We start from the raw sequence: 9,085 nt of genomic DNA on the forward strand, positions 1-9,085 counted from the left end.
GTGGTGTTCCTGTAAAAAAGTTTAAGCACAGTATCAAACAAGAATTACCAGCCAATAATATATGAACATTAGGTAACTAACATGTGGTACTTTGTACACTATACGATCTGTGTCTTTAGGGAGTCAACCCCTATGTTGTGTATGAAGGTAAGGAGTGAAAGAAAATTGTTAAACATAATATTAAATATTATAACACGTACTTGTAAAATAATTACTTTAACCCTTTCACAATGGGCTTGGTATAATATACACAAGTTATCTATATACTTGCACACTTAAAATATTTGTACTATAACTTTTGATATAGTTTGTGTATCTTCACAAAGTTTGGTAGACTTTTAGTGAAGATTACAAGTTTTTGTACACAAAAAACCTGATCTTTTAATGAAATATTTTTACTAAGAATTTGTTTGTGAAAATGGCGACTGTTTCATTACTTGTCTGAGTGCAAGGTGATTTCATGTTATCATTAAAAACTATTCTTCATCCCAAATATCTCAACTATTATTTGAGTAATCTCTAAAACCTCCTAAATTGACCAGGTGCACATTCGCTCGTGTCATCTCTTCTTACTACGACCTTTGAACAAAGTTACTGCTTAACATAGATTGGAAAACCTTTTAACATTTTGCACATGAAAGATATCAAACAAAAGTTGTTTTTTTAAGGTAGTTTTATATATACATTTTAATAACTTAAAAAAATATAAGTAACTGTATGATACCATATAATTCTACTATAATTTTTATTAAGCTCAGTAACTGAGCTGTATTTAGGTTTAAAAACAATTTGAAACTTTGAGCAGACTAAAGATACAATCTTCCTTCTATAAGTCTTGGTTTGAAAGAATGTGGTAGCTTTTCCATGGATTAAAATGGCAGAGAAAACCAATAGGTGGATATTCTAAATTGTCAATTGGTTATTTACATGTCATATATTGAAGTAAGTGCATATAAGAGACCATTTCCAAAAATGGAAAGAAGTGAACAGAACTATTGTGTTTGAATCAACAGCAGAATAAAAAGATACGAGTTTATTTTATATTCTAGCTTGTTAATATTGAAAATTTGAGATCCTAATTTTTATGAAACTGCAGACAGATTTTGACATTACAAACATCTAATTTTAAACAGTGCTGCATTTAACATACCATGTGACTTACAAACATCAATATTTAGGTGTGTTCTTTTAATGTATACTTTTAAATTAAGATATTAACTCATATATAATATTAAAGTTTGAATTATAATCTACAATTTGATTTGAAACTTGTTGCAATAAATGCATTAAATACTAGTTCAATAAAATTTGGAATTCAAGTCAACAAATGAGATGACTGGCCTTTGACCTGTGATCCATCATGAAAGTGTTAAGACACAAAGGTTTATTTAAGGTAGTGATTTAGATGAATATATTTGATTTCAAAAGGTTTTTTTTCTTACTGGTAGAATGTTTTTTCTTGACCATTGGGGTTGTTTTAGTCTAGCTACGCAGCTGCTCATTGCTATGCATTATATACAGAGAATTTAGTTACACAGAAACTATAAACGCTAGCTGTATTCTGAAACAAATCTCAATGATAATTTTCAGCTACAGCTTAGTGTTTTACATTTCAAACTAATGTGATTGTATAGTCAATAGCCAAGTTTAATCATCATGAACTGTATTAGTTATGTCTATTATCAGTATACTGTGTAAAGTTAGTCATTATATCAAGTAATTTTACTCATAGTTGACCATAAAAAAAGCCTCTAAAAGTTTTGAGAATGTTTGATTGAAGATGGCAGAGTATTGTCCAAACATCATATATTTGTAATACAGGTCCACAATTCCATATCCAAAGTTCCAAAATTCAAAAAGCTCTGAAAACCGAAGTTTTTTTTTTTTTTTTTGGAGTGTAGAGCGTCAGTATAACAGTTGACCTGATTCCACACCCACTTGACCCACATCACTCAGGTGTAGTGTGGCAGTGTGGTCCAGCAATCTGACAGGCATGTCAGCTGTGTCTTACTGCTCCTACTGGTCACACATGCATCTACTGTTTAGTGATATTTTTTTCTTGCTTTTTATTTTCTGACTTTGTGTTTAATTTCACTGTGAAAATGATTATGGGGTGCTGCCCTGGACCCTACTGGGGTGATACATTTGTTCTAAAATCTGAAAAATTCCAAATTCCGAAACACAACTGGCCCCAAGGGTTTTGGAAAAGGGATTGTGGACCTGTAGTTTCTTCATCACTCAGTCATCTCAAAACTTTTATTTTCTAAAAAGTGGGTTCCTTGTTATTAAATAATAAAAGTAAAACATTGGGAATTTAAAAACAATCTGGATGTGGGTACAATAAAAACAAAACTAAGAATATAGGGCTTGAGATATTGTTAACACACACTACAGATTCCTATTTTGACTTTACCAAATGTAATTTTAGGTAACAGCTTAGAGCCAAAATAGAGATTTGTTTCCTTAGTTTTTATTTGCAGTTTTTTTTTCAAATTAAATATTTCAAAACTAAACTAAACCACTTTTTAGAATTTTGATACTTAGCAAAATTTACTTTAAAATTGATTTCTTTCTCAAACATTAGGACATTGCTTTATGAGGTATGTCATATTCTTGGTTATCTAAGAAAACTATAAAGTAAGCTATCAAGCTCCGTACTGAACACCTATTTTTTATAGGTCTTATTTCAGAGTAAAAGTTTATTTCATAAGAACTTGCAAATTTTAAGGTGGGGAAAAATGGAGATTCTTCCCACAAAACTGGAACTTTGTACACAGTTTTTTGTGGTAAATAAATATGTTGTTCAACTCCTGCTCTGAGGGTTCTTTAGCAGTAATGTAAACTGTAGCTTTTAAGAAATTTTAGTTAAAAGCTATTAAGTGCATTTCTTAGCTGTCTTTGAACAGTGTTGTAACACCTGTTTCTGCTACTGATAGGTTCACCTTAGCAGAGAAATTTCTTTTACAAACATCACCCATTGTATTTGGAATATCTTCATTGTATATTAGGTCACCTATAATTCTTCCATTTCTATTTTGTTTTGATCACCTTTGTGTTTTGAATACTTGCACGTCTAATGTAGATTGTTTTGCTGTTGTCTGTTTCACTATTATTGATATTAATGCTGAAATAACCCTAGAAACTTTTGCCATGTACATCTTCCGACTCACCGCAGTTGGTGCTTAAAGGGTCACTTTCTCGCAAATTTTCTTCACATTTATTTATTTTCCAGCTTGTATGAAATTTCACAACAACACAAACCCTGAAGAATCGAGTATGTTAATATATCAGCTGTTTATATAGAAAACATCTTAATTATGCCCAACTATGTTTTTGCATAGATTAAAGTCTCTTATATTGGCTGCTTGAAATTTATAATTTTTTTTTTCTATTAAGTTCAAACATTTCAGTAATGGTATTTGACAGGTCTCCTTGTGAATGAAGTATTATTACCAGATGTGTAGGTGATATAGCATTGTTACCTATGTCATCATAAAAGGATACATGAGCCATCACTACCAGAAAACACATCAATACTTTCCTTTGCATTCTGCATCTCAGTGCGTATGAATCTATTAATATTAATGAAACATAATAAAATTGCAGAAACATAATAAAAACTGAAAAGTAAAGCTGAATTTGGCCACATTTGTCATTGTTATTGTGGGTAGTTATGTGTTTAAAGTGTGGAAATCCTTGTTTGTGACACAATAAAATAATTTTTACCATATAGAAAACAGTAATTCAGTCATATGGTGAGATATGGCCTCCCAGTTCTTCACATTCATTCATATGGTAATGCAATCTGTACGTCATAGTACCAAGTTAACTCATCCATATTTTTTCCAAAGTGTTTGATATTTTTCTTAACTAAATTTTGAAGAACTGTACATATGTTGCTAGTTTTCTCATTCTTTATTATATCATCAGATATTTGTTCATTTAAACTTGTCTGTAAACAACACATCTTGTGCTCTATGTACAACTTCATTTTTCTCAACATTTGTCAGTCTGTTAGGCTTTATGTCAGTATGTTCCTTAGGTTTTGATATAAAACCTAAAGGCACCTGATACTTTGTACAAGTATGTGATGTTGAAATTATGAAACTTCAGATGTTGGAACCCATATACAACAAAGTTGCATACATATCTCTGAATGTGTTTGTTGCAATTTTATTTCAGGAATTCACAAACCTTTTCACTTTGTTTGAAAGTATCAATGCAAAGGTCCAATCATATTATATCTGTGATACAACTTACCAAATGAAGTACTTCACCATTATCCTCACCAAATGAAGCGCTTTACCATTATCCAGGTAACATAATCCACCAATATGGCTGCTGTCATATTGTATCATCACTGTTTTAATGAGTTTGTAGGAAGAAGTTGCCTTAATAGTGTAGTCATATGTTTTTCACTGTGTGTTCTTCACGTGTATTCAGGAATAAATATTTTGAAAAATAACCTCTTTGTCATCTGTGCTCTCTTTCTGATTACCCAGTAACAACAACTGGATGTTCTGTGGTTCTATTATGAATTCCATAACACCCATAATGGCACTTTGGTTACATTTTACAAACCTGGTTTTCTTCATTATATCATTTTAGTCTTAGAATTACTTATTAAATATCAAAAACATTTTCTTGTACAAGATGCAGGTAGGACTTTTGCTGTAAGAAGGAACAAGGAACCCGATCTTGAACTTTGTGAACAACCTCTGTCAGTTTGACCGAGTCTGTAACTGTATTCTGTCTTTTCAGTTGTTCACTCTGAGTGTACATCAGATTAGTAGGATTAAATAGGTACATTCTAGCACATGATGCACATGTGGGTTTGACAATCTTGTTATGTATTTTAATATCTTTCAACATTTTGTTTTATCATATTCTATTGCCTCGTAAGAAAATAACTCCTTAAGTGACTGTCCAAGTTTAGTGCTTTGTGTATACCTTTTAGGTCGAGTCAGTGAAAATGAGTAACACTAGAACTAGTACCTAGTTATTTTTAGTCGCTTTGTAGGCTTCACATTTCGCCTCTCTGCCCCTCACATTTCCCACTTCACATAAATAGTTTACATGGTAGACACTTTTTCAGTGTCTTTTTATGAGATACCATCACCTGTACCTTAAATTACTCAATAAACTATCCTCTGAAAGAGACAAGTAAGTTTGCCAAAGAAATTTCAATTTTGAGGAGGGCCACTACTTGTTTTCTCAAAGCCACTGTTTTCTAGAATAAAAACAATGTGATAAAAAAATTCTGGAAGTAAGACTTCTATAAACCAAATTTCTTTTGTTTCTCCCATTTATTAGCCAGTTGGCATCCTAGCACATTCAAAAATTATTTACATGGGAAGAGGTAAACCTTTCTTATGAAAGTGGATGTTCAAGTATAATATTAACATAATTTTGAAAATGAAAAGCTTCAGTTGACATTTGGAAATTTTTATTTGATTTTAACTATAATACATGGATAAAAAATTACCTCATGGAGGAATGCAGGACAGCCCTTTATTTTCTGAGACACAAAATGTATATATCTATCTAGTAACTGCTGACAGTAATTAAAAATGTTAATTTTACAGAGAAAGAACATTAGTATGTGTGGATAAGGGCATCTTTCAGTGTTTAGGGGAGTATGTAGAGGATAGGGTCTCTTCAGTGTTTAGAATCTAGGGAGTATGTAGGGATAAGGAGTCTCTTTCAGTGTCTAGAATCTAGGGAGTATGTAGGATAAGGAGTCTCTTTCAGTGTCTAGAATCTAGGGAGTATGTAGGGATAAGGAGTCTCTTTCAGTGTCTAGAATCTAGGGAGTATGTAGGAGGATAAGGAGTCTCTTTCAGTGTCTAGAAGTCTAGGGAGTATGTAGGATGGATAGGAGTCTCTTTCAGTGTTTAGAATCTAGGGAGTATGTAGGATAAGGAGTCTCTTTCAGAGTGTCTAGAATCTAGGGAGTATTCGTCAGTAAGATGCAGGAGTCTCTTTCAGTGTCTGGAATCTAGGAGTAGGATATGTCCTCTTCAGGGATAAGGAGTCTCTTTCAGTGTTTAGAATCTAGGAGTATGTAGGATAAGGAGTCTCTTTCAGTGTCTAGAATCTAGGGAGTATGTAGGATAAGGAGTCTCTTCCAGTGTCTAGAATCTAGGGAGTATGTAAGATAAGGAGTCTCTTTCAGTGTCTAGAATCTAGGGAGTATGTGGGATAAAGTACGAGTCTCTTTCAGTGTTTAGAATCTAGGAGTATGTAGGATAAGGAGTCTCTTTCAGTGTTTAGAATCTAGGAGTATGTAGGATAAGGAGTCTCTTTCAGTGTTCTAGAATCTAGGGAGTATGTAGGATAAGGAGTATCTTTCAGTGTTTAGAATCTAGGGAGTATGTAGGATAAGGAGTATCTTTCAGTGTTTAGAATCTAGGGAGTATGTAGGATAAGGAGTATCTTTCAGTGTTTAGAATCTAGGGACAAAAGGTACTTTTTTTTTCTGACTTCTAGGAGAAGGTAAGAATAACTGTTCTTGATATGCATTATTAAGAGCACCATTAATCCCTCTAACCTATGATAGCTACTGTTAACATTTTATGAAAATTACAGCAAATATAGACTAATTTGTCTCATGCTTGTGCATTCCACGAGGTACACATAACAAGTCTAAAATTAGAGTAATTTCTTCCACAATATGGGGTCAACCTGTTAGACCACCCCATGCACACTTAGTTAATCTATTTGAGTACTGTACTTCATAAGTGGTTTCCAATTTGTCCTCGAAGAAGAAAGGTCTACATTTGAAAGGCACTCAGGTTGTATCAAGACTTCTGAACCAGTGTGTTTTCTAACGTCATGAGTAACTCCATATATGTTAGTTTTATATGTATTTTACAAACAAATGAAGCTTCATATTTAAATGACACATTGTATTAGTTACTTTTGTTTTCTCCCTCTCTCATGGTTTTTTTGTTTCTTTCCTACAGGAAAGGAGGAACAGAGAACAAAGAACAAGAAGTCATTCTAGAATTTTTTGAAGAAAATTAAACCAGAGGTAAAGTTTTACAGTTTTTAGTGGTTTATTTATTTTATTATAATACTTTTTTCTTCTAACTTCGCATTTCATTTGTACTTATCAATAGCATCTTATTGTAACCCTAACTATTTAAAATGGCACCATATACTGTAGTTACATTATCTATATACCAAACAATGTTTTGAAATTTTTTAACAGAAATCTGTGTTCACCCTTTCCTTACCATTATGACACGCAGTGGTGCACCCTATTGTTTCTTTTTCTAGGTACTGCATGGGTTTACTTTGACACCAAATCCAATGAGACTTGGTTTGTAGATTTATTTTTTCTATAAAATATACAATTAATCAATCAAATAAGAAACTCTTAATATTTTGTCAAAGCATAATGCTACCAGTATACACAGAGAAAATCTACTAACTGCAGCATAACATTTGCTGCTCACTCATGTATTGATTTTGGTAGTAAATTACTTGTTCTCAATAAGTATAAAAAATTAATTTTAGTCAAAAGTACTTACAACCACTGTGTAATGGCTTAACTGTTAACAACCATGTGTTGTAGCATGAATATGCACGACTATATTTTCATTCTGTGACTTCATAGGAATTGCAGGGACCCAGGCAGACCTTGTAACCATACTACATTATATATAAAAATACATATAAAACTGAGATTAACATTCAATAAATGGGGCTTCTCATGAGCTTTCATTGGGGCAGAACTTTTCCTTAATTTGTCTATATTTTTTCTCTGTTTGTTTAATTTTATATGTAAATTAGTGTTAGAGCACTTAATTTGTTTTTTGTTCCATCGTGGAATACAAAAGTGTTTTATCAGTTTTAGTCTCAAAATGATCTTTTACCACTTGTTGCACTAATGGCAAGGTTAATGAAATTAGTACACCAGTAAAGGTATATGGATACACTTTGCTGCTTCATCGGTTTTAAAATTGTCCAACATCTCTAAACTTGATTAAGTCACATTATTGTAATATACAGAGTGGATTATGACCAGATGTAATGTCATCAGAGCAGTCTATGGTTTAAAAAAATTGAACAATTTAAAACCCCTCGTTTCTTCAGACCAAATGTTACTTCCTTACAAAATGTTTATTTTAAATAAGTTTTATGTATAAAAACTTTTATAAAACATTAAAGATGAAATTCTGTACATAAAGCAGAACTTAGCTTCACAGTGTTAATTGTTAAGCTGCACTTTTCCCACACATTATACAAGTTTTGAGACCAGTTGTTCCAGCAAATATGTGTAGGAACTGTACCTTTATGATGATAAAATGTGACATCTAACAGACAGATTAAGGAAGTGCCTTAATAAAGATTTTTGGCTTATAGGTCTATTGCAGATTTGACCTATAATGGTTGTGGCAGCCATGTAAGAAATTACAACTTGAGTTAGTAGCAAAATTAAGGATATCAATTTGGGTTGCAAACTTCAAACATTGCTTTTGTGTTAACATATATTCCTTTTAATATGTCAAATGGGCTAAAATGAACTTCTGCATCATAATCACAAAGATACATTGGAGTCTCTTATAGTGCCACAGCATTATCTCTGCAGGACTCACAATGCTGGAAACTGGATTTCATACCAATGATAGACATAGCACAGATAGCCCATTGTATCTCTTTGTCCTTAACTTCAAACAAACAGATATGTTTGTAATGATAAATTGTTTAGTACACAAAATTGAAAAGTACAAATTTTATTTTCCAGTAATTGTGAATATATTCAGAATCACGTTGTCCACTGTACTAGCAGGAAGCAGTGAATTAGAAATGCTGTATGATGTATTTACACCACCCTTCTAGTTTATCACTTCAAAATTAAGAACAGCTAGTGCAGATAGTCCTCACGTGATCTGCGCACAAGATTCCACAAATAAATCAAATATCGGGCAGCTATTTAGTTTTTTGGAAAGGTTTTTCACTTTCTCAAACTGGGGTATTCAAGATAGGATTATTCCCCTTGCCCAGTCCATAAATATGCTATATAGTTAGTTCGGGGATTTAATGATTATAATATCCATGGGTGTTAGTGTATGCTGAC

The 9,085-nt window shown here is 32.4% G+C and overlaps 1 long non-coding RNA gene across 3 annotated transcripts in view; it reads left to right on the top strand.

Moving 5' to 3' along the window:
* The window catches only part of LOC143235350 (uncharacterized), a 281,246-nt gene that overhangs the window by 192,453 nt on the left and 79,708 nt on the right, over positions 1 to 9,085 (top strand). The window lies entirely within an intron of this gene.

The sequence above is a fragment of the Tachypleus tridentatus genome, chromosome 12 (genome assembly GCF_004210375.1).
Source record: "Tachypleus tridentatus isolate NWPU-2018 chromosome 12, ASM421037v1, whole genome shotgun sequence".
NCBI lineage: Eukaryota > Metazoa > Arthropoda > Merostomata > Xiphosura > Limulidae > Tachypleus > Tachypleus tridentatus.